Genomic DNA, 26,612 nt, shown 5'->3' with positions numbered 1-26,612 from the left:
TTAATTTCTGTTTCCCCACCTTCTCCCGTCTGCCTCTGTTCTACCTCCCCCTTTTAATCCTGTCTCATTCTGTTTGTCCCCCTTTCCTCTTGTCTCCCTCTGTGTGTCCCCATTTCTTTCCGTACACCTCTGTTCATTCCCCTTTCCCCCTCTGTTTGTCCCCTGTCCCCTGTCCTCCTGTCTCACCTATTCCCCTGTATACACACACATGATTGTTTGATGGAGGGGGCCCTAAAACATATCTTGCCTAGGGCCCCATGAAGTCTAAAACCGGCTCTGGTCCCAAACAGTCAGCTCCTAACTGTCACTTTTCACAGTTAGGAGCTGTTTGGCTGGGACTTATCTTTCTCCACTATGTCTCTCTCCAAGGCTTAGTGAATAGACCCCTATATACAGTATAGTTTCAAGTATAATAAACTAGTCAGACCAGCACTCACTTAAATGCTATTACAAAAGCATGTTCCTACCAAAAAGGAAGAAAGTGGCATCATTATGACGACAGAGCGCTCTGCTACACTGGTGGTTTTAATGGGCATGGTATGAAATGTCAACGGTTATAACATGGTCATCATTCAGATGGCATTAGATGCCGGTGCCAAATCCAGGAGCTTGTTAAATCTGACAGCCTTCCATCCCCCATAGAAACCTATGGGGAATGTGGCTGCTGTCAGAAATCCGGGTACCACAGCAGATATTGGAGATGTCTCCTGCGGTCTCTCCTTCATCCATATGGGTGATACTTAATATTTGCGGGTTACCCTTAAAAGCAGGCATTTTGGGGGAATATGCAGCAAATATTATTTGATAAATAGGAGTAATTAAGGGGTGTACTGTATAACAGATTTCATAGTTACTTTAAGTGAACACTGACAATTTGGTATTTAGAAACATATAAGGAATTTTAAATTAATATTAAAAGCAAATTATTGGGGTTGGGTAAGATATGTCGACAGTCATAATGACAACATTGACAGTGTCGTCATTCATCATATAGACGGTGATGAAATGTCGCCATGTTAGAATTTCGGCATATCGTCCCAGCGGTGACTTACCTGCTCCAGGCTCCTGCAGTGGCTTCAGGGCAGGTTTCGGGTCCTGGCAGTAATATGACCGTTACTTTCGGACAGAACTCTGATCCTCCAGCTTTACGGTAAGTATTCACAAAACCTAATTTCTAACCCTCCCTCTAGTACCTAACCGTAACCTCCCCCCCCCCGCAGCCTAAACCTAACCTCCCCCTAGTTCTGAGAAAACGGCAGCGGGCATTTTGCCGGTGACCTGCACATGCAAAGAAAAGATGTCCCAGGGGAAAAGACGCAGGCACCATTTTCGCAGAGACCCGCGCATGAAGCCAGAATCTACTGCGCTTAGTGCGCTGACAGAGAGGGGGGCCCAAACGCATGCTGCACTAGGACCCGCTCCTCTCTTAAAACGCCCCTGCAAGCAGCATATCAATGCTTGGCATGTCAGCACTAAAATGATGAAACACTGATGAAATGTTGACAAAACCTTCAGGTGGTACAGTTTTGACTTCCCTGATTTGGCGGGTCTGGCGGCTCCAGCAGGGTCTTTCAGGACCAGTGGTCAGCTGACAGTGACTTCCGGCTGATCTTGCAGCACTTGTGGTGGGTATCACTAACCCCTAACCCTCCCCATAGTGCTTAACCCCAAACTCTTCTCCCGCATATTAACCCTTCCCCTTGTGCCTAACCTTACCTTCCTCTCCCATAGTGTTAAAAAAAAGAGTATTAGGGGCCTATTCATCATTACTAAAAACTCTCTGGAGTTAATTAGGTTTAGAACTCGCATGGAGTTCTACCTAATTACCGGAGGAATTCATCATTCCTCTGCTCCATAAGTATCTATTATTGTCATTTTTGCAGCTGTAACATGCACCAGCAGGGAGAACACGCAAGTGCCGCCGGAGCCGGAGGGGTGACCTGGAGGACACAGGTGGAGGGGAGACCTGGAGGACGCAGCCGGAGGGGAGACCTGGAAGAAGGAGCCGAGGGGAGACATGGAGGACGGAGCAATGGAGAAGGACCTGCTCATGCTGAAAGCAGGTAAGTATTGTCCCTGGCTGTACGCCATCTGAGAGTGGAGTACAGTAACACCATCAAATTCTGAAAATGCATAATATTCAGAATTTGATGAATAGCCTAATTTTACATCCCCATACTAATGTACTAATGTACTAATGTATGGGAAGTATGGAAATTAAAGCAGATTGACTTAACTAGGAGATTTAAGTGATATCTCCTTCGTTAAGTGTGTTAATACCAAAAAAAACAGTAATTAAGGAAATAGTCCTTAAAACCGTAAGTTTGCTGTTGATGAATAGGCCCCTTAATCTTTACAGGATCTACAAATTATCAGTCATTCAACCAAACAGAGCGGCTTCCCTCTGGTTAGTCACAGTTTGGGAAAGGCTGCTCTGATTGATTATAAGTGGTTAAACCCAAGTAGGGTTTAGTCTTGGTAAAATACATTAATACAACCTAGTTCATTTATAAATTGGACAAATTGTATACTATATAATCGAAGAAAGAACAGGTAGGAGAAAGATGGCATACTGTCTGGATTCTATCAAATATACCATATTCTCCATGTCATATGATTCCCATCCTTTTTCCTATTATCAAATATGATATGTGTATGGAAATAAAATGTAATAAGGGACAGGGCATATGCGACAACGAGAGTAAGGGTTAGGGGGGGCAAAATGTGACCCAGAACCAGGAGAGCGGTGCATACTGCAAGACCACACATCTCTCGACTGCCTATCAAACTTCCCTTAGCTTAACTTAATTTACTATACACCTAATATTGTACATTTGTCACATAGTCGAGGCTTGTATGGGGAAGAGTATTATTGTACAGGACCAAGATTTTTTCAATCCTCCACTGCTTTCATATTACCTCCATCCTGTCTCCCAAACATATGTAGGAAAAGCCAGATGTTTTGCTGAATACCAATACTGTAGTAATGAGTGGGTGCTTCAATCATGGAAAAGAGGCGGCACTATCTTGCTGGATCCCTTAAAATATTACCCGTGTCACCTAAGTCAAATGAAAGTACATTAGGCTATCCTGGAGCTTATTATATATCTCACCCAAGTTCACCAATAAACATTCTCTGATGCAAATCATTCTAAATAATCTTTTACAACATACAGAATTCTTGGATTTATTATCTTACATCTTATATAAAATAAATTCTACTTCTGCTAGTTATACTGTAAATATGACTAATTTTGCGGCTAGGACCTCTCTCTTCATCTTGCTATTATACTATTTTTATTTTTCTCAACTGAATATCTGGCTTTGTGGTCACAGAAAAATGTGACTATTGGCACGACCCTTTACTGGCACAAACTTCTGGATTGCTTTTGAAAGACTGAGCGTTGAGACAAGACCTTGCAATAGGACATCGCTCTATGACAGAAGGGTTTTCAAAGCTTATTTCTGGAAATCTGCCTATAATGTGAACCAGAAAGCACATTTCAGCTTAAGCTTTAAAGTTTTTTTCACACTGTAATCTAGTGCATTTAATTATTTTATCCCTATGAAACATGGGATCGAAAACGGGAAGGATAAATTAGTCAGCTAATAATAAATACAAAAATTTAGAAATCTACAGCTGAGAACTAAGTAAAAGTAGAAGCTACAATAGGCTGTGGTTATATAATAATCCGCTTCTGTGGTAGATGGGGCTGAGCAGCACCAGTCACCAAGGAGTTACCGTAACAGGTTTTAGCCTACTGGATGCCGTGCTCAGTGAACAAGTTAGAAAATGATGTAAAAGGCCTAAACTGTATCTCTCCCAATGTGAGGTTGCTATCGCTGTCATGGCGGGGACTGCTTGTTAGCCCCTAAATTGTGCCACTCACGCTGCTTTGAGTAGCAGAGCGGCAGTGAAAGGCTGCTGCACTCATCTGTCACTGGTGCATGTGGCAGTGAACGGGTGATTGAAGCAGGATAAGGGAAAGCCTAGCACAGACATGCCCCCTCCATGACACGGTCACACTCCCTGTCCTGATTCTCTTACATAGCATGTTGGGGGCTATGATGATATGTGTGAAATCACAACCCTTACTCTCCGCTTTCTATACTTGGCTACCTAACAGGCTAAGACATTGGACTGTCCAATATGGAATGGGATTCCAGAAAACCAGGTGTTGCAGTCAGGCATAAGAAATTATAGGACACGCTATCAATGTTGTAAAGTGAAAATTCTTGTTGCTTTAAAAATAAATATGGGCAGACAGCAGAGTAACACATAAACCCTTCTTCTGACTTGTCCTGCCCTCCTGTCAGGCAGGAGTATACATTTAAACGAGCAAATTTGCATGGTATTTAATTTTATAGTATTTTATTCTTCATAGACAATGAAAACATTTATTAAGTACAAATTGACAACTTAATTGACCCAAACTAAGGGCCTGATTCAGAGCCGGACGCTCTGACAGAGAGCTCGCTCTGAATCAGGGCCGGCCATCTTGTTTTTTATAGCGGCCTCCTGGCCACTATCACTCGTGATGTCAGTGGGGCCGCCCCAAATGGAGGCGTCACATGGGAACGCCTCCGTTTGGGCAGCCACTCCCCCAGCCCGCCCACCAAAGGGGGCGTGCTGTCACTCAACATCGACAGCACGCCCCCTTTGGTACAAGACCCGAGCGACGGTTTGAAGCGACATGTATTTGCATGCTCAGTTGACCAGCCAAGGATGTTCTAACTTTATTACTGGTGCCATGGCAATGATCCAGTATGAGAAAAAATACTTTAAGAACTTAAATATTGCAGCCAGCAGGACGAGAGCTTCTGTAGCATTTGGATCCCTGAAAAAAATAAATACAATCATTTAGAATTTTATACAGCTTGACTTTGCTTACTGTAATCATCTGTGCACACATACTGTAAGTTGTATAGTACTAAGTACCTAAATGTGACAAATACTGTAGTCACATTTCCGTCAGATAAAAATAATAACTGGGTTTCTGACAACTCTTTAATATCACAGAATGCAATTTTATGACATTTTGCATCAAATAAGATAAAAAAAATAGGCCTTGATTAACTTTTCCCCAGTATAAAGGGTGAATCCATTCCGGTACAAGATTTGTGATCAGAATCACATATATATTTTTTGAAATATAAAGCAGCAGCTTGGTATGCGGTTGTATACTGTAGATCTCATGTCTAAAAATCTGGATGGTGGGTTTTAATTTGATATATATATTAAATAAAAATGGTTTTATGTGTGTTTGGCCTTTATTAAATATCATGCCAATCCATCCCTTGATACATTTCGTTAGTGGACTTTATATAGTTGCTTATTTATTTATGAATTTATTTTTGTTTATATAATCCACATTTGATCCACTTTTTTAGAGTATGAGTGATGTCGCCATAGTACTGTGGAATCTTGGCAACATTGCTGTGCAATTATGGTGCCATCTGCTGCACTGTAAAGAATTTGGAAATACTGTCTATTTGGGACAGGTGGAATTGTGCAGCAAAGTATGTCCATATATATACTGTAGATGATGATGATGATGATAAGTACAGAGATTGTATATCACATCTAGGTTATACTAATTCATAAATTCAACGCACAATTTAAGTTTCGGTATATTAATTTATATAGGCGAGGTAGCTAGCTTAGAATGCAGCTTGCTGGAACTTTGCAGCAAACATACAGAAACTAACTTTACTAACAGAATTTACTACGATACTCGTACAGTATTACAGTGTTTTATTGTTCACAGTAGATTTGTATTTTAAGCGTTTTTATGGATATTCCATGTCCGGAGCTCATTAAAAAATAAAAATAAAAAGGAAATGTAAGACAAAATCTGTTTCCTAGCATGAAGCATTCAAACATTTTGGATGGTATGATAATATTAACTAATTTAATTGTAAGGGTTCTACTGCTAGCAAAAGTAATTATCCAGGTTAAACTACTTATACTGTATAACAACAACTATTTCTGTCCTATTAAAGGGAAGATATGCAAGACATACAGTACAGTACATATATACTGAACACAGATGTGTAGAAACAAAATGTGTATTTTACATTATATTTTTTTATGCAATATCTGGTAACTTGGCTAGTTGTAAAACTATTTGCTTTACCGACACGGTAAGAATGCTTTAACTAATATTAGTACTGTGTCGGCATACTGTGCTTAACATTATGCTGCCGACCATGTGATTGTCGATGTTGTGAATGTCACAAATCATATTGATCCCATCAAGTAAAAATTATTTGAGATTGAGGGTAGGCAAGCTTTTGCCATCAGTGTGACGGCTTAAATTTAGTAATGTTCAGTGTTTTAGTTCCACGTTTATATTCTATAGCCGCGTATCCACTACACGATAAATTGGACAATTTGAACAATATCGTAATCATTCATCGTCCACAATATTGTGCCATCAATGACCAGCGATGTGCGCTCCCACTGGTCGTTGACGCCATCGCTCATCGCCCGAACCTGCTGTCTAACCTGACGATATCATCAGGTTGTGCAGGTTCATGGATGAGGGAGGGTGCCGGCACTGAATGATATATCGTTCAGTGTGGGCTCAATATCCACTGCACAGTATAATGAATGACTGAACAATAACAATATCATTCAAGCATTCATTATATTGTGTAGTGGATATACACAGTTTATGGGGTCTATTTACTGAGCCTTGGAGAGAGATAAAGTGGAGAATGATAAGTCCCAGCCAGGGACGGATTTACCATTAGGCAACCAAGGCGCCCGTCTAGGGCCCGTTGGGTCCCGAAGGCCCCATCTTCGGGCCCCCCTGAAATCCGGCCTTGGAGATAACCTGCTGCTGCTGGCACGGGCCAGGAGAGGACACACCCACAGGCAGGACAGCAGCAGCATGGTCGGGACCCTTCCTCTACTATGCAGGGGAAGTCAGAAGTGGAGTTACAGTCCTCCAGCTGGGAGCCCGCTCAGCCCGGTGTACCAGTCACCACTGCAGCGCAGCTCCACTTCCTGTTCTGTCCACTCCTCATCTCCTCCAATCATCTCATTCTCCACCCCTGTGATGCATGCAGTGTGAGCAGCTACAGTCACAGTGAGTGAAACCAGCCTCCTCTGCCCCTCAAACCTCCTCTCTCTGCGCAGTGTAGCCAGTCCCCCCTCCCCGCAGCATGTGCTGATCTGGCCAGCCCCTGTAGTCACATGAGTGCTGCCAGCCTCCTCCACTGCAGCTACCCTCCACAGTGTAGCTAGCCCTCCCAGCCTCTGCCTCCATTGCATCCCCCCACCATGTACTAGCTCCCTCTGACCCACACCCTCCGCAGCTAGCCTCCCCCGTGATGTAGGAACCGTGGGAGACAGACTCACCCCCGAGTCATTCCACCTCCCAAATGAGATTCATGGGGTGATAATGCAGGACACTGGTCTTCTGCCTCTGAAATCAGAGGCAGCAAAATGACCCAGCAAAGACAGGCACTCTGGGTAAGTTTAACTGGAAGAAAAAAATTCTTATAGTGTTGAATAATAAAATAAGTCAGCGCTCTCTCTCTCTCCCTCTCTCTACCTCTCTCTCTCTCCCTCTCTATTTGTGAGTCACTAGCAATTGTGTAGGTGTTTATTTTAATTTCTGTTTCCCCACCTTCTCCCGTCTGCCTCTGTTCTACCTCCCCCTTTTAATCCTGTCTCCTTCTGTTTGTCCCCATTTCCTCTCGTCTCCCTCTGTGTGTCCCCATTTCTTCCCGTACACCTCTGTTCATCCCCCTTCCCCCTTTCTCCCTCTTTGTCCCCTTTCCTCCTGTCTCACCTATTCCCCTGTATACACACACATGATTGTTTGATGGAGGGGGCCCTAAAACATATCTTGCCTAGGGCCCCATAAAGTCTAAATCTGGCTCTGGTCCCAGCCAGTCAGCTCCTAACTGTCACTTTCACAGTTAGGAGCTGTTTGGCTGGGACTTATCTTTCTCCACTATGTCTCTCTCCAAGGCTTAGTGAATAGACCCCTATATACAGTATAGTTCCAAGTATAATAAACTAGTCAGTCCAGCACTCACTTAAATGCTATTACAAAAGCATGTTCCTACCAAAAGGAAGAAAGTGGCTTCATTATGACGACAGAGCGCTCTGCTACACTGGTGGTTTTAATGGGCGTGGTATGAAATGTCGACGGTCAAAATGTCATAATTTTTCATGTCGACATGGTCATAATTCAGATGGCATTAGATGCCGGTGCCAAATGCAGGAGCTTGGTAAATCTGACAGCCTTCCATCCCCCATAGAAACCTATGGGGAATGTGGCTGCTGTCAGAAATCCAGGTACCACAGCAGATATTGGAGATGTCTCCTGCGGTCTCTCCTTCATCCATATGGGTGATACTTAATATTTGCGGGTTACCCTTAAAAGCAGGCATTTTGGGGAACATGCAGCAAATATTATTTGATAAATAGGAGTAATAAAGGGGTGTACTGTATAACAGATTTCATAGTTACTTTAAATGAACACTGACAATTTGGTATTTAGAAACATATAAGGAATTTTAAATTAATATTAAAAGCAAATTATTAGCGTTGGGTAAGATATGTCGACAGTCATAATGACAACATTGACAGTGTCATCATTCATCATATAGACGGTGATGAAATGTCGCCATGTTAGAATTTTGGCATATCGTCCCAGCGGTGACTTACCTGCTCCAGGAGCCTGCAGTGGCTTCATGGCAGGTTTTGGGTCCCGGCAGTAATATGACCGTTACTTTCGGACAGAACTCTGATCCTCCAGCTTTACGGTAAGTATTCACAAAACCTAATTTCTAACCCTCCCTCTAGTACCTAACCGTAACCTCCCCCCCGCAGCCTAAACCTAACCTCCCCTAGTTCTGAGAAAACGGCAGCGGGCATTTTGCCGGTGACCTGCACATGCAAAGAAAAGATGTCCCAGGGGAAAGGGTCGCAGGCACCATTTTCGCAGAGACCCACGCATGAAGCCAGAATCTACTGCGCTTAGTGCGCTGACAGAGAGGGGGGCCCAAACGCATGCTGCACTAGGACCCGCTCCTCTCTTAAAACGCCCCTGCAGGCAGCATATCAATGCTTGGCATGTCAGCACTAAAATGATGAAACACTGATGAAATGTTGACAAAACCTTCAGGTGGTACAGTTGTGACTTCCCTGATTTGGTGGGTCTGGCGGCTCCAGTAGGGTCTTTCAGGACCAGTGGTCAGCTGACAGTGACTTCCGGCTGATCTTGCAGCACTTGTGGTGGGTATCACTAACCCCTAACCCTCCCCATAGTGCTTAACCCCAAACTCTTCTACCGCATATTAACCCTTCCCCTTGTGCCTAACCTTACCTTCCTCTCCCATAGTGTTAAAAAAAAGAGTATTAGGGGCCTATTCATCATTACTAAAAACTCTCTGGAGTTAATTAGGTTTAGAACTCGCATGGAGTTCTACCTAATTACCGGAGGAATTCATCATTCCTCTGCTCCATAAGTATCTATTATTGTCATTTTTGCAGCTGTAACATGCACCAGCAGGGAGAACACGCAAGTGCCGCCGGAGCCGGAGGGGTGACCTGGAGGACACAGGTGGAGGGGAGACCTGGAGGACGCAGCCGGAGGGGAGACCTGGAAGAAGGAGCCGAGGGGAGACATGGAGGACAGAGCAATGGAGAAGGACCTGCTCATGCTGAAAGCAGGTAAGTATTGTCCCTGGCTGTACGCCATCTGAGAGTGGAGTACAGTAACACCATCAAATTCTGAAAATGCATAATATTCAGAATTTGATGAATAGCCTAATTTTACATCCCCATACTAATGTACTAATGTACTAATGTATGGGAAGTATGGAAATTAAAGCAGATTGACTTAACTAGGAGATTTAAGTGATATCTCCTTCGTTAAGTGTGTTAATACCAAAAAAAACAGTAATTAAGGAAATAGTCCTTAAAACCGTAAGTTTGCTGTTGATGAATAGGCCCCTTAATCTTTACAGGATCTACAAATTATCAGTCATTCAACCAAACAGAGCGGCTTCCCTCTGGTTAGTCACAGTTTGGGAAAGGCTGCTCTGATTGATTATAAGTGGTTAAACCCAAGTAGGGTTTAGTCTTGGTAAAATACATTAATACAACCTAGTTCATTTATAAATTGGACAAATTGTATACTATATAATCGAAGAAAGAACAGGTAGGAGAAAGAAGCACAGATGGCATTCTGTCTGGATTCTATCAAATATACCATATTCTCCATGTCATATGATTCCCATCCTTTTTCCTATTATCAAATATGATATGTGTATGGAAATAAAATGTAATAAGGGACAGGGCATATGCGACAACGAGAGTAAGGGTTAGGGGGGGCAAAATGTGACCCAGAACCAGGAGAGCGGTGCATACTGCAAGACCACACATCTCTCGACTGCCTATCAAACTTCCCTTAGCTTAACTTAATTTACTATACACCAAATATTGTACATTTGTCGCATAGTCGAGGCTTGTATGGGGAAGAGTATTATTGTACAGGACCAAGATTTTTTCAATCCTCCACTGCTTTCATATTACCTCCATCCTGTCTCCCAAACATATGTAGGAAAAGCCAGATGTTTTGCTGAATACCAATAGTAATGAGTGGGTGCTTCAATCATGGAAAAGAGGCGGCACTATCTTGCTGGATCCCTTAAAATATTACCCGTGTCATCTAAGTCAAATGAAAGTACATTAGGCTATCCTGGAGCTTATTATATATCTCACCCAAGTTCACCAATAAACATTCTCTGATGCAAATCATTCTAAATAATCTTTTACAACATACAGAATTCTTGGATTTATTATCTTACATCTTATATAAAATAAATTCTACTTCTGCTAGTTATACTGTAAATATGACTAATTTTGCGGCTAGGACCTCTCTCTTCATCTTGCTATTATACTATTTTTATTTTTCTCAACTGAATATCTGGCTTTTTGGTCACAGAAAAATGTGACTATTGGCACGACCCTTTACTGGCACAAACTTCTGGATTGCTTTTGAAAGACTGAGCGTTGAGACAAGACCTTGCAATAGGACATCGCTCTATGACATCAGGGTTTTCAAAGCTTATTTCTGGAAATCTGCCTATAATGTGAACCAGAAAGCACATTTCAGCTTAAGCTTTAAAGTTTTTTTCACACTGTAATCTAGTGCATTTAATTATTTTATCCCTATGAAACATGGGATCGAAAACGGGAAGGATAAATTAGTCAGCTAATAATAAATACAAAAATTTAGAAATCTACAGCTGAGAACTAAGTAAAAGTAGAAGCTACAATAGGCTGTGGTTATATAATAATCCGCTTCTGTGGTAGATGGGGCTGAGCAGCACCAGTCACCAAGGAGTTACCGTAACAGGTTTTAGCCTACTGGATGCCGTGCTCAGTGAACAAGTTAGAAAATGATGTAAAAGGCCTAAACTGTATCTCTCCCAATGTGAGGTTGCTATCGCTGTCATGGCGGGGACTGCTTGTTAGCCCCTAAATTGTCCCACTCACGCTGCTTTGAGTAGCAGAGCGGCAGTGAAAGGCTGCTGCACTCATCTGTCACTGGTGCATGTGGCAGTGAACGGGTGATTGGAGCAGGATAAGGGAAAGCCTAGCACAGACATGCCCCCTCCATGACACGGTCACACTCCCTGTCCTGATTCTCTTACATAGCATGTTGGGGGCTATGATGATATGTGTGAAATCACAACCCTTACTCTCCGCTTTCTATACTTGGCTACCTAACAGGCTAAGACATTGGACTGTCCAATATGGAATGGGATTCCAGAAAACCAGGTGTTGCAGTCAGGCAGAAGAAATGGTAGGACACGCTATCAATGTTGTAAAGTGAAAATTCTTGTTGCTTTAAAAATAAAAATGGACAGACAGCAGAGTAACAGATAAACCCCTCTTCTGACTTGTCCTGCCCTCCTGTCAGGTAGGAGTATACATTGAAACGAGCAAATTTGTATGGTATTTAATTTTATAGTATTTTATTCTTCATAGACAATGAAAACATTTACATTTGTACAAATTGACAACTTAATTGACCCAAACTAAGGGCCTGATTCAGAGCCGGACGCTCTGACAGAGCGCTCGCTCTGAATCAGGGCCGGCCATCTTGTTTTTTATAGCGGCCTCCTGGCCGCTAGCATAGCTGTGGGTGACCACCCACAGCTATAGCGAGCAGCCAGGAAGATGGTCGCGATGGTCAAGACCATCGCGACCATCGCGCTTGCGACGAGACCCTTGTGGTAGGGTCTCGTTGCCGCAAGCCCCAGAGAGATTTCGGCTCCCACAGAGCCGAAATCTCTCCCACTGACATCACTCGTGATGTCAATGGGGCCGCCCCCAAACGGAGGCATCACATGGGAACGCCTCCGTTTGGGCAGCCACTCGCCCAGCCCGCCCCCCAAAGGGGGCATGCTGTCACTCAACATTGACAGCATGCCCCCTTTGGTACGAGACCCGGAGCGACGGTTTGCCCGTCGCTATCCGGGTCTGGCGCATGCGCACGACGGAGCCGGCTCCGTCGTCCGCATGCGCACTGGGCCACCATCGATCCACTTGCAAGCGCATAGCGCTCGCAAGCGGTTCTGAATCAGGCCCTAAGTCCATTCTCACCCAGGGGCAGAGTTATTTTTTTTTTTTATATAACGAGTGTGTTTATATTCAGAACTCTTGTGCCACTGACTACAGAACACAGTGTAGCAGGCCATGTGCCTGCTGTTACTGAGATGCAAATGAAGTGTTGCAACATTGGAAGTACCTAAAGAACAATTAACCATAAAGAAAAAAAGTTGGATACGGGAAGTGAACAATGATGATGTCACCTGTCACTATGTTCACCTCACTATGCTGGCAGGGGATCCCAACACGGGTGAAATGCCACTTACATCCATTTCCTAGGACTTTCTTAGGGCGTACCCCCTGAAGAAGTCCTTAGGAAATGGACAAAACGTATTGAGGCACTGTACTGCACATAAGATGCGACCTGCCAATCCCGACTATTGTTAAGCCATTTGTCAGCTGACACTACTGCAACAGTCCTGCATACACACCTATACAATCGTCTCAGCACACTGTGCTTCACTGAATAGAGGGAGTTCTAGGTTTCATTCTCTACCTGAAATCTTATCCTCTACTATTTTCTACTGTTAAAATAAGTTATTGACAGTTTCTCATTGAATGACTTAACATAGGCTAAAAATCAATATTCATATTCTTAAAGTCCCTCATACATTAGGGATAGGAATTATTCCAGTTCCTGTTGCTATTAGTGTTCTGGTCATTTAACATTATTAAGATTGTCATTTTGTGATAGAGCCTATTGGCTTCTGTTATCATGCTAATCCAATTTCAATAGAATATTCCCAATTTCCGTGTTGCTTTGGAGTATTTCGGAGATAGTTTTCTATTTGATTAGTTATCAAAGCAAATTTACAGTACAAACTAAGGCCCTCATTCAGAGCCGTACGCTCTGAGCAGAGCGCACGCTCTGAATGAGGGCCGGGCTCCATTTTCATGGAGCGTCCTCCTGGACGCTCGTATAGCTGTGGGTCACCACCCACAGGCTATACGAGCGTGCATTGTGATGGCCGCGATGGTCGAGACCATCGCGACCATCGAAATTGCGAGCCGGAGCCTGCGGTTGAGGTTTTCAACCGCAAGCTCCGGAGTGATTTTGGCTCTATCAGAGCCAAAATCACTCCCACTGACATCACTAGTGATGTCAGTGGGCCGGCTTCTGACGGGAGGCGTTCCCGTGGGAACGCCCCCGTCAGGGAGGCACGCCCCCGGCACGCCCACCAAAGGGGGCGTGCTGTCAATCAACATTGACAGCACGCCCCCTTTGATCGGACACAACGAGCGAAGGACTTTCCTTCGCTCGTCGCGTCTGGCGCATGCGCACGACGGAGCTCCCTCCGTCGTGCGCATGCTCAGTCCATAACATCGACCCACTTGCGAGCGGACAGCCGCTCGCGAGTGGGTCTGAATCAGGCCCTAAGTTTGCAAATGTTGTTATCTGTGGATTAGTACAGTTGGATCAGCACCTCTCTTAGTTATTAACCATTAATGTGATGGGACCATAACTCCTGTCCTGTTTATACAGTTTTAGAACTGTGTCAGATGATTGACATCAAGTTTTCTGTGCAGGCTTTACATAACATTGGCTTTATAGTTAACTGAGATAAATATTCTGCAATAATTGTTGCCTCATTTATATTTCTGATACCATATAAGTTATTTGTACTTAAGACACAATATACAGTACACTTTTTAATAATATTCTGTATGGATGTTTAAATTGGGCAATAAATCAGTGTACAGTATGTGGATTTTCAACAGACTTTATGTTTGCCTTGACTTATTTATACCCTTCACTTTACATGCTATTACGTATGTTTTGTATTCTTTTATTTTGGGGATGACAGTTTTTATTGGGTATGGTGGGACTATGAACTGATCCGGGGGCAGCTAGAACTTTGTGGGCCCCATAGCAAAATTTTGAATGGGCCCCTCCTCCTTACTGGGCATACTTAGCACTCCCCCCTCATCCCTTTCTGGGCACACTTAACCCCCACACACACACACACACACTTACTGGGCACACCTAGCACCCCTCGCTACTTTGCCAGGCAGACTGAGAGGGTTATGGGCTCAATCTAATTAAGCGCAAATTACTTGCAGCACAAGTAAATGCGGCTGTATGGCACACATATGGTACCGTCAGACATGCACATTTTTGTTCTCAGTCACATAGGGCTGCAAAAAAATGTGTAAGTCCAGGGTGACATGGGGCCGTGAGGGGGGTGAGTTGTACGCCGTCACAATGGCAATTCGCCCCTTTCGCACCTAATTGGATCGAGCCCAAAATATACAAGGTACAACAGTGAGCACAGAGCATAATACAATCATTGCTGTCAAGCCATACCCAGGAAGTGGAAAAGGTCAAAGGTTAGAGCAAGTCACTGTAGCTAGCGTCAGCAGGCAGCATTGAGTCACAGGGAAAGGCACCACAACTCTCAATGATCCTGTACCCATCGTATGGGCGAGCCAATGGGGTCAGAGTAACTGATGGGGAGAAGAAGACACAAGGCACTGGTGGTAAGGATAGTGCAAGGGAAAAGCAAGAGGACAGGGGTCTCTGTTCAAAAACTTACATTCTGACTGCTGCCTTTCCTTATTATTAATGTAGGGTCTCTCGCTTCTGTGTGAGAGACCCTAATATTATAACTAATCTTGCTATCCTTTGATGGCATGGTCAGGCGTACTAGTGGCACCTATTTTGCTATTCTTACCCCCATTGGCACTGCAACTGACCTTTTCAAAAGACTGACGGCTAGGACAAGGAGAGAAAGAAAACTGTGTGACGATGATGATGATGATTATCCGTTTAGTCAACATCGACTTTCGGACACTTTATGGATCAGTGAACGCCACGCTTCTCTTTCTCTGATCGCTTCCTTCAGGTCATTTATGGGCATGTTCGTGTCAGCCTTTATTGTGGCCAGTCAACGAGTTATTTGGCGTCCTCTTCTTCTGGACCCACTGACGAATCCAAGCATTAGCGCTGTTTCTAGGGAATTAGCCCGCATGACATGTCCAAAATACGAGAGTCGTTGTTTGGTGATCTTGCCTTCTAATGATATTTATGATTTGACCTTCTTTAGGACTACCTTGTTCGTATTCATTGCTGTCCATGGTATGCGCAGAATTCACCTCCAGCACCACAATTCAAAAGCGTCGATTCTCTTGCTATCTGCCGCCTTGAGTGTCCAGGTTTCGCATGCATACATAAAGATCGGAAAAACAATTGCATTGACCAACCGTGCTTTTGTTGCGCAGCTGATATCGTTGCTCTTCCATATCTTTGTCATTCCTAGCATAGTATTGCAGCCAAGTGCAATTCGTCGCATTATCTCAGTAGATGATTCTCCACTGCGATCAATCTTAGAACGCAGAAAGAGGAAGTCTCATACCGATTCGACTTCCTCATTATCGATTGCAATATGGACTGCATCGTCACTTGCCGTAGTCATTATCTTTGTTTTCTTGATGTTGAGGTACAGTCCCATGCTCTCGATTTCTTTTTTGACTCTTCTGACCAGATATTCTAGGTCTTTTCTACTTTCAGCAAGCAGAGTCGTGTCATCGACATATCGTAGATTGTTGATGTTCTTCCCTCTGATTTTTACTCCAATTGTAGACTCGTCCAAACTGCATCGTCTCATGATCAATTCGGTGTAAAGATTGAATAAAGCTGGTGAGAGCATACAGCCTTGTCGAAATCCTTTCCCTATCTTGAATCAATCCGTGTTGCCAAAAGCTGTCCTGACTGTGGCTTCTTGACTCATGTAGAGCGATCGCATCAGTTTCTCCAGGTGCTCCAGAATGCCCATCTGCCGTAAACATTTCCATAGCTTGTCATGATCAACGCAATCGAATGCTTTGCTGTAGTCAATGAAGCAAATGTACACGTCCTTTTGATACTCTCGTGTCTTCTCCATAATCCATCGTGGGTTTGCGATTTGATCTCTGGTCCCCCGACCCCTGCAAAATCCAGCCTGCGTGTCTGGGAGCTCCCTCTCTACAAAGTAGGCCATGCGTCTTTGAATAATCTTCAGCAATATTTTGCTTGCATGCAATATGAGTGCAATAGTCTGATAGTTGCCACATTCCTGTGCATCACCCTTTTTTGGAAGCGGGACAATGACTGATCTAGTCCAATCTTTGGGCCATGAGTTCATTCTCCATATCTGCTGGCAAAGTGCTGTTAGTGTTGAGACATGGCGAACAGTTCACGAATGTGGCCTTGATTGTTTGACTCTTCCAATTTTGTGCACTGTCCATTCCAGTAACGTTCCATATCTCGTCTCGCTTCTCTCTGAAATTCCACATTTAGCTATTTGAATTTGATACTATTGCCAGAGGCCTTGGCTGTTTGTCTCTTTTTTTAAATTTCAATTGACGCATCTGATAACCATTGCGATTTCTTTGCTGGTTATTTGTATGGAACAAATTTTTTCGATTCATCCATTATGATTGCTTTAATGTCTTCCCACAAATCGTCTGGGTCTTTTCCAGTTGTACTCAGCAGTTCAAATCATTTTTTTACCTCTATTCCATATTGTGCTGGAATATTGTTGGTATCAAAACGTTGCATTGTAGACGTCCTTTTGATGGTGTTGAACCGGAGTTTCACTTTAGCGACGTGTAGCTGATGGTCAGAGCCACAATCCGCACCTGGGAGTGTTTTAATTGTTAGTATTGAGCTCTTCCATTGTTGTTGGCAGAGAAAGTAGTCGATCTGATTGCAATGTTGACTTTTAGGAGATGTCCATGTGTATAAGCGGCGTTTAGGCTTTTCAAACCATGTGTTCATGATCAGTAGCCGATTTTCTTGACAGAACTGAACCAGTCGGTCCCCGGCCTCATTCCGTTCTCCTAATCCGAATTTGCCAGCGACCAGTGGCTCTTCTCCTTCGCCTACTTTTGCATTGAAATCTCCAGCAATAAAGATGATGTCTTTAGCAAGAATTTGGTTGACTGCTTGTTGGAGGTCTGCATAAAATTGTTCAATAACCTCTTCTGTTGCATCTGAAATGGGCGCATAAACCTGCAGCAGCGTGATAGTACGGGGTTTCCTGTAGAAACGAACGGACATGATTCTGTCGTTGATTGCATTGAACCCCTGAATGGACTTGGCGATTTTCCTTTTCATGATGACAGCTACTCCATTACGTTTGATGTTTTCGTTACTGGAGTAGTAAACTGCATAATCATCGCTGTTAAAGTATCCACTGCCAATCCAGTGAAGTTCGCTGACAGCAAGGATATCGATATTTAGATGTTCCATCTCCCTTTTAACGATATTCAGTTTGCCCATGTTCATGCCACGGACGTTCCATGTTCCGATGTTGTGAGCCTTAGTAAAACGCAGACAACTTCTTTCGCTTGAAGCTGCATCAGCATAACGGAGTCCTGACGGCTTTATCTGATCCACATCATAAATGCTTGAGTTACGTGAAGGTCGTCGTTGTTATTCCCTGGTAGCATATTGGGTGCCTTCTGGCCCAGGGGGCCCACCTTCCAGCACCATATTCGAAAGCGATTGTTTGTGATTCATAAAGTATTTTGGCTGTAATAGTGGAGTAGTTTGCCATTTCTTTCTCCACCCCTCCCCATTTATCCGGGCTTGGAACCGGCACGTAGCTATTGACAACTACATGGCTGGGTTGTTACTGAATAATTGTTACTGAAGCTGAATCATCTGCAAGTCATGGTAGATGGACAATCAGCTTCATCCATAACCAGTAAAAATATATATAGCGGTATCCAATTAGCAGCACTAAAGTAGCGCTGCTAATTGATCACGGCGGGGCTTTCCTATTAGCACCGAAGTGCAGCCCGATGCCGGCAATTATCATGGATATTTTACGGGACCTGATGTGTCCCGAAAAAGAATCCTCGATAAGTGTGGTTTTTTCACCCCACAAAGGCAAAAACACATAGGTCTGCAAGCTTATCGCAGACCATATGTGTTTTCGTGAGATATATCCTATTATTTTATTCAAAATAATAGGATAGGGTGAAAAAAAACATTGGCGAAAAATGTGGATAATCGGCAAAAAATCCCAGTTTTTTCGCCGATGGTGGGGATCAATTAGTGCCTGAACAATGTCACATGCGTCGGGCAGCACTTCGGAGCTAATAGGATAGTCCAGCAGCGATCAATTAGCAGTGCTACTTTAGCGCTGCTAATTGGATACCGCTAGACTTTTACATGTCTCCTAGCTGTTAGCCTGGCATGTATCATGTATGTCTCCTAGCTGTTAGCCTGGCATGTATCATGTATGTCTCCTAGCTGTTAGCCTGGCATGTATCATGTATGGGTGTGGACAGGGAAAGCTAATTTTTTGCAACTGAAATTTGGGACCTGGACATTTTGCTATTGGAAAGAATCAGCTGTGTCTGTGTTAAACACTAGAAGGATTACGACGAGCTAGTAGACATATTAATATACACTTGCAGCTGGCCTAATTCATCATGTGTTTCAAAAGCAGCGTAGTGAAAAGAGTTAATTAGTGACAAACTTCAAGAATAAATAACCTTAGAAGAACTTGTGATTATTCATCTTTGGCAAAAAAAAGTTAAGTTTATAACATTGGCCCTCATTCAGAGCCGTACGCTCTGCTCTGAATGAGGGCTGCCCTCCATAAAAATGGAGCGTCCTCCTGGACGCTCGTATAGCTGTGAGTCACCACCCACAGCCTATACGAGCGTGCAGTTTGATGGCCGCGATGGTCGTGACCATCGCGACCATCGAAACTGCGAGCCGGAGCCTGCGGTTGAGGTTTTCAACCGCAAGCCCCGGAGTGATTTTGGCTCTATCAGAGCCAAAATCACTCCCACTGACATCACTAGTGATGTCATTGGGCCGGCTTCTGACGGGAGGCGTTCCCGTGGGAACGCCCCCGTCAGGGAGGCACGCCCCCGGCACGCCCACCAAAGGGGGCGTGCTGTCATTCAACATCGACAGCACGCCCCCTTTGATCAGACACAACGAGCGAAGGACTTTCCTTCGCTCGTCGCGTCTGGCGTATGCGCACGATGGAGCTCCCTCCGTCGTGCGCATGCTCAGTGCAGACCATCGACCCACTTGCGAGCGGACAGCCGCTTGCGAGTGGGTCTGAATCAGGGCCATTGTGTACAGTCAGTGTGAGATCTAATATTAAAATTCTGAATTGAAACAAACTGTATGTATAAAGAAAGTATGTGCCTGTGTGTGTTTTTGTAAACCTATTAATTTAATTTAATAAAGCCAAAATGGGTAAATGTCACCAGCAGGGAGATGAATGTATTTTGTATTTTGAATGCATGTAACTACGATTGTAAAGTTCTGAGAAAATGACAAATCACCAGACTATTGTGTGTCCTTTTTTATCCTTGAAAATACTCTGGGCCAGTTTCACTAATACGTAGTTAAAAGTTACCACAATTTAAAGGAGATTTGCACTCAATTGAAAGAAATTTTATCCTGTTGCTTAAGGCAGAGGTTCCCAAATGCGGTCCTCAAGGTTCCCCAACAGTTCAAGTTTTAGAGATATCCATGGTTGAGCACCTGGTAGTTAAATCAAATTGACTGAGGCACTGATTAAGTCACCTGTGGTCAATCATGGATATCTCTAAAACCAGAGCTGTTGGGGAACCTTGAGGACCGTGTTTGGGAACCTCTGGTTTAAGGGTTTAAAACCATAAAGGAAAAAATCAAAACACATTAGCTTCTCAGGAGTAATAAGGGCTAAATATTTTGAAGGAGAAGCAACTTTGTTGCAACAATGTAAATACCAAACAGTGGTATTTACTTCCAAATTGTATTGTGGTGAATTGGGAAGGACAAAGGATGGATGTTAGAGCACAATCTGACATCAAACCAAGCGGCCTACTCTGTAATCCAAGCCATGAAGTTCTCCAAAGCTCTAAAAGACTTCAGACCACCCTCATTGTTTATTTTTGAGAGAATGTCCATAGGCTGGGAAGATGTAAATTGGTCACTGAAGAGTGCAGGTGAGTACAGCTAACAATGCATACTCAGTTTTTGACACAGTCAGTTCTTGGGTCCAACTGTAATGCATAGTCTATGAATGCAATGCACTTTTACTATAATAGAAAACGAAGGTTGCCTAAACATGAGTGAAATAAGAATCCTGGGGTTTTTGCTGATCGGCTGTCTTGACAACCTTGTTACTAGGCAGATTAAGTTGGTTTGGTGGTCAGGTGGTTTAGCTGACCAATGCTGTGATTTCTGGGTTTGCCTGCGACTAAAGGTATAAAAGAGGTGGTTGTGCATGTGATCTGCCTCTTTGCTGATTCTGGAGGACAGATGAGTATACAGCTGTTTGCAGCTTTATTATTTCTTTTTCTTTATCCCTTTCCAGTTCCTCCCTGTCATCCCCCCTTCTTTCCCCCCTTTGCTCCTTTCTTTCTTTCTTTCTTTCTTTCTCTCTTTTCCTTTCTTTCTTTTCATAAGCTTTTTCCCCTTATTTAGCACCCCTGTGTCGCCCCCCCTCCCCCCCCCCCGAGTCAGGCTTATCCTTGCCTGCTCGGCCAGCGCTGCAGTGGCACAGGAGCGCTCTCCCCTGCCAATTCCCAGTTCCCCCTCAGTGGCAGGACTCCGGCTGATGCCGAGTCCTGCTCACTGTGCATTTTCCCTTCACCAGCGGGAGTTGTCGCGTCCGCAACTCCGCTGGGCTCTCTCCCCTCTGGTCTCCTTATGTTCCTCCTGGGCAGGACTCGGCGCTGATGCCGAGTCCTGCTTATCTGGGTCTTCCGCTGCACCAGCGGGAGCAGTCGTGGCTGCGACTCCCGCTGGGCACTCTGCATGTGGCCGCCGCCGCCCCCCCCGCAGCCCTTCCTCCCTCGGGAGTATTATTTCCATTTATTTTCCTTTTTTTACCCCTTTTGGGGGCCAGGCTTTCTTATGCCCTGGTCCCCAACCCCCCCCCCCTTCCTTCCCCCCCTTTTTTTGCACTCCTTCCCCCTTTTTTATCTGTGCTCTTTTCTCTCTGTTCCCGCATTGTCATAGTACCCCCCCCCTCTTTACCTTGTCCCATGTCATTTTATACCATCCCCCTCCTCACCCAGTTTTCCTGTTATGCTCCCTCCCTTTTATCAGGTTCTTTTCCCCTCCTCCCAGCACTCCTGCTTCTGGCTTGGCTGCTCACTTTTCTCATTTAACTACAGGTCTGCCGAACTCAGCTGTGGTTCCTCGAGATGATGCTGTAGTTGTGCAGCTGCTGTTCCAGTGCACGACGAGATGACCCTGGGTTACGATCCGATGGCTTCGCCAGGTGACATCGCAGACGACGTAGTTCCCGTGCATTCTGGTGTTGGTGAATATGGATGACTTGTTTTTTCCTCACCCTGACTCTGTTACAGCTCTCGCTTGTCTAGTTCCCCCAAGCGGTTTCCGCAAGCTTATTAGGGGGTTTGCGCGAGGGTGGTCCGAAAGTCAGGTGCTAGGGTTGGGGGCCAATGGCTTCTTAGACCTAGGAGCCTTAGTTGGGGGTGGGCTTTGTACATTGTGACATTGCAGCGGTCCTTTAGGGGTTACGCATGAGTGGGCATGAGAACATTTGCTTAGGTTTATATGTGGTTTTCTTGCAAACTTGTTTAACTAATTCTTTTTGGTTTCTTCATTCATAGTTATTGCCGTTTATGCCCCCGGGAGTCCATTTCATAGCAGCGCTTCTGGTTGCTTCACATGGCATGTGTGTAGGGATAGTCCCATGGCTCTTGTCAGGCCAGTCTCACATTAGTTTGGGATTAGCTGCCCGATTGGTTGTAATGGTACCCTGAAAGTGTTTTTTCTCCCCTTTTTCTCGCAAGTTAGATGCATAGAAACATAGTTTGCCTATAGTTAGTACCATTTGGCCCATCTAGTCTGCCCCAATTTTTCACATAGTGTTACCTCAACCCTTATTATCCTTACTTTTTCTGAAGTATTCCCTTAGGTCTATCCCATGCATGTGTTAATTGCTATGCTGCCTTAGGGCCTGATTCAGAGCCGGGCGCAATTTGCGGACGGTCGTTCAGGAAAAGGGGGTGGCTATTCAAATGAACCGTTCGCTCTTTGCGGTCTGTTCACGCCTCTATGTCTGAACGAGCGAACAAAACTTGCGGTCGTTTTTTTGGAAACTACGCCCCCTGGCCGCACGCATCCTACGTCATGTCCGCTATTTATTAGATTAATCGAGTACATCGACCAGCGTATGAACTGCTCGCTATTCTTGTGGTTGGTTTTTGCTACCACAATCTTGCGAGCAGTTCTGGCTATAAAATAACCCAGTGACGTGGTCAATGACGCTGCTGTTTTAATTATGCACACCCATAAAATGCCCGTTTTGACCTTTAAGCACGCCTGCGTTCGGATCTCCACTCCCCGTTTTCAAGCACCTTCCCCTGTTACCACCCACATTCTGTCACTCAAATTATCAGTCATTCGCTATTTTGCGAGCACATGAATTTTGACCGCACTGACTGGTTCGCGCATGCGTATAACGATCCGTACGCATGCGCAGTTGGGCAAACATCGCTCGGAGCGAACGAGCGGCCGCTTACGAGCGGCTCTGAATCAGGCCCTTAGCCTCTACCACCTCCGATGGGAGGCTATTCCATTTGTACAATATCCTGGGATGCCTGGTTGGTTGCAATTTACCATTCGGGGTCACTTAATTTAGGAAGCCCTGGTGGTTTGGTGGGTTGCTGTCGGCACTGAGTTTGTTGGGTAGGTTTTAGGGCCCGTTTTTCTCTTTCCCTCCCTGCAGAAACTGTTAGTTCTTTTTCTGGGTAGTCATCTTTTTTAGGCCCGGGGGTGGTATCTGTTAATTTCAATATTTACCTTGGTTCTACTTTTTTTCCTGTTAATTATGTCATACCAGAGTCGGCCTGTTTGTTGAGGTCTTGTGGACGATTCGTTTTGATTCAGGTATTTTGTTTACAAGGCTAGATGTTATCGGTATGCCGGTTGTTGCCTTCCATCTGTAGGCATGCGCTATATAGTTTCATTGGGACGTGGTGTATTTGTTGATTCCTTTTCGCTCCTGACCCTATTTTGAGAGCTTTACTTACTTTTACACTTGTGCATTTACGCTGGCATTGCTGGTTCCATGTTGCACATTATTTATACCACATTTCTCTTTATAGGGCCAGGGGGGACTATGTTTGTGTTTTCCCCCTCCTTTCAGATTTCGGGTGTTTCGGTAGTGCATTACGTCAGATATTTTATATTCATATGGTGGTATCTGGGCACTTAGCTAGGCGTGGTTTCTAGTCGTTGTTGTTTGCCGCGGGTTATATCGTCTAATTTTTATTTCATTTTATTTATTATTTTTATCCTTCACGCATAACAAAGTAAATAATTTGCTTTATCAGATGTCGGTTTGTTTAGGAACAGTTAGTGTTAAATTGCGCGCAGTTCAGCCTTTGCTTGGTTCATTTAATTTTGCCTAGCGCATTATCCCCATGGGGCGGGTTTTTTGTAGAGAGTTGTAGTAGTCCACGGCAAGGGTGAGCCAGCCTCATCACTTCGTTCATTTGTCTTCTGAGATTAAGGAGGATCTTCGAACTTGGTCCAGTTTTCTAGTTCATTTTAATGGTGAACGCATTTGGCCCTCTGCTCCTGTGGCGAATGCTTCTTTGCAGCTTTTCACCGATGCGTCTGGTTTCTCTGGTTTTTACCCTTTTTAATGGGGAGTGGTGCGCAGCACTCTGCCTCCTGAGTGGCATTTGGAGGGCCTTACTGGCAATTTTCTTTTGATTGGAACTTTTCCCTATTGTAGTAGCAGTTTAGCTATGGAGGGAGCGTTTGGCTAGTCAGCATGTAGTTTGCTAGTGCGACAATCTAGGGGTGGTCCAGGTCATTAACAATCAGCATTCTTTCTCCACTTCGGCAAGGCGTCCCCTTATATATATTTTTGGTTTTGCGTTGCTAAAAGGCCATCATTCGGGTTTTGCGCGCCTTGTCCCTGAGCTGCATAATACGATTGCTGATTCATTGTCCTGATTCCAATTTACCCGTTTCCGTTTGCTGGAGCCGGCAGCTTCTACAGTTATGTTTTCTTGCCCTCCTTTCACCAGGCCGGAATATGGGCCTAGCATAGAGGTCGCTGGCTTCAGCAACTCGGATGGCTTATCCTGCGGCGTTTAGGGCAGGCAGGTTTTCTGTTCGCAAAGCCGTCAGCCGGTTGAGTCTTCCTCAGGGTTTATGGCTAGGTTCATTTGGGGGCGCTACCAGCATGCTCGCTCCAAGGGTTCCGTGGCCTTCGGCTCTGGCGGGGATTTCCTTTTTCAGTAAATTAAGGGGTTTACCAGATCCCAATAAATCATTCCTCCCTTCTTAAGCCCTTAAAGGTGGGCCGAGGAGTTACCCGCCAGGACTGACTCCCGTAGGCCTATCGAGCTCAATCTCCGTGTTCACTTGCTGGGTGTGATGGACAGTGTGGCTTCAGATTCTTTCGAGGCCCCGTTTTTTCATTTGGCTTTTGCAGGACTTATAGGGTCAGTGAGATTGTAGCTTCCAGTAAGTCCCCGGTGACCACAGGGTTCATGAGGGGAGTCATCATGTTTCAGGAGTCATCCGTTTTGTGCAAACTTCAGTTTTCCAAGACTGATCAGTTAGGCCGGGCCAGGTGTATTACCTTGCTTAAATGGGGTGACTCGCCGCATTGTATATGGCTGGTGGTACGACAGGCAGTGCCCAATGGTTGGGGCGTAAAAATTTGTCCCTCTTTCCAAATGTCAATTTGCTTGGAAGGTTTAGATGGCGCTAGTTGCGGGGCCCATTCCTTTCGGACTGCTGCCGCTGCTAGTGCAGCATTAGCGGGAGCATCCAGCGGTGGTATTCAAAGGGTTGGGAGGTGGAGGTACTCTGCTTTTATATCTTATGTTCACTGCGACAAGCTTTAGGTGCGCTCCTGCGCCAACCCGAAAACGCTGTTTACCCGCCAGTTATCAAATGGTTAGCATTCGATAAGTGGGGGTGTGAAGGGATTTTTTAATTTTTCCTCCCGGGGACCATTATCTGGCCCAACTTGGTTCACGGGGAAGGGTTTTTCGGTTTTCTTCTTCACTCGGGTTACTTGTTTCCCCCATTGCATCCCTGCTAGTTTAGTTGCTGTGTGTTAATTTTGTTGTGTACAGCTTGGTTTTGGTGCGGTGACTCACAGTTTGGGTGTTCTTTCGTTACAGTGGAAAGGCTTTGGAGAAGAGCAGATTTGGCTGGTCGGCCATTCCTATATTTTCTGGGCTGAACGTCATGTTTGGTTAGACGTGCCAGGGTGGTAGGCATGTTCGCTGGATAGGTGTGCATGGCCTGCTGTGCGCATCCGTTCAAGGTTTGTTGGTAGAGTCTGCAGCGAAATGGGGGATGCCTGATTGGTTGGTCCTGCATGTTTGTGGGAATGAGCTTTGTAAGATGAAAGGTTAGATTTGTCTTTTCAGCTGAGAGAGTTGGTGAATGCGGTGCATTTGTTGCGGCCGGATGTGTGCATTGTCTGATCTGAAATAGTGCCACGACTGGTGCTTTGAATACACATGTTCTGTCCTTTGGTGGCTTCGTAGTCAGGCATAGCTTTTAGGTTTCGGATTTAGACGGAATTTTGCGGCGATACGGTGTTCATTTTAATAATTTGGGTTTAGGTTTGTTGTTAAGGAGTTGCTGGCCTTTTGGATTAGTGGGTTTTTTCTCTAGGTGGCGGGCCAGTCTCAATTTGAGTCTGGCTTTGGCGGGAGAACGCTGCATCTCAGTGGCTTTATTGTGGCGCAAGAGAGCGTTGTGAGGGCGCTGGACCTCGATGTAACATGACGAGTCTGTCCTTCTCGTACGAGGGGACCTGAACGCTTTTTTACGGAAGCGCTCGGAGTAGACTGGCCCAGGAGGGAGGCGGGACCTTCGCAACGTAAGTGCGTCTTTAGGGGGAGCGTTTCAGTCGTTCCCCGTGTGTGTCTCCAACTTGAAAGCTGGAACTGAGTATGCAGCGTCTCCTGGCCACCTTTGTTAGGTGAATTAATTAATTCAGAAATAAAAGCTGTGACC

General features: G+C 44.8%; 1 pseudogene; it reads right to left on the bottom strand.

The window, feature by feature from the left end:
* Positions 1–17,120: 17,120 nt before the first annotated feature.
* LOC148516817 (protein CFDP2 pseudogene) lies at positions 17,121–24,676 on the bottom strand (annotated as a pseudogene).
* Positions 24,677–26,612: the final 1,936 nt, after the last annotated feature.

The sequence above is a fragment of the Taudactylus pleione genome, unplaced genomic scaffold (genome assembly GCF_031769625.1).
Source record: "Taudactylus pleione unplaced genomic scaffold, aTauple2 ptg000238l, whole genome shotgun sequence".
Classification (NCBI taxonomy): domain Eukaryota; kingdom Metazoa; phylum Chordata; class Amphibia; order Anura; family Myobatrachidae; genus Taudactylus; species Taudactylus pleione.
Note: the sequence above shows the minus strand (reverse complement) of the source record. Positions and strands in the feature narration are given on the sequence as shown.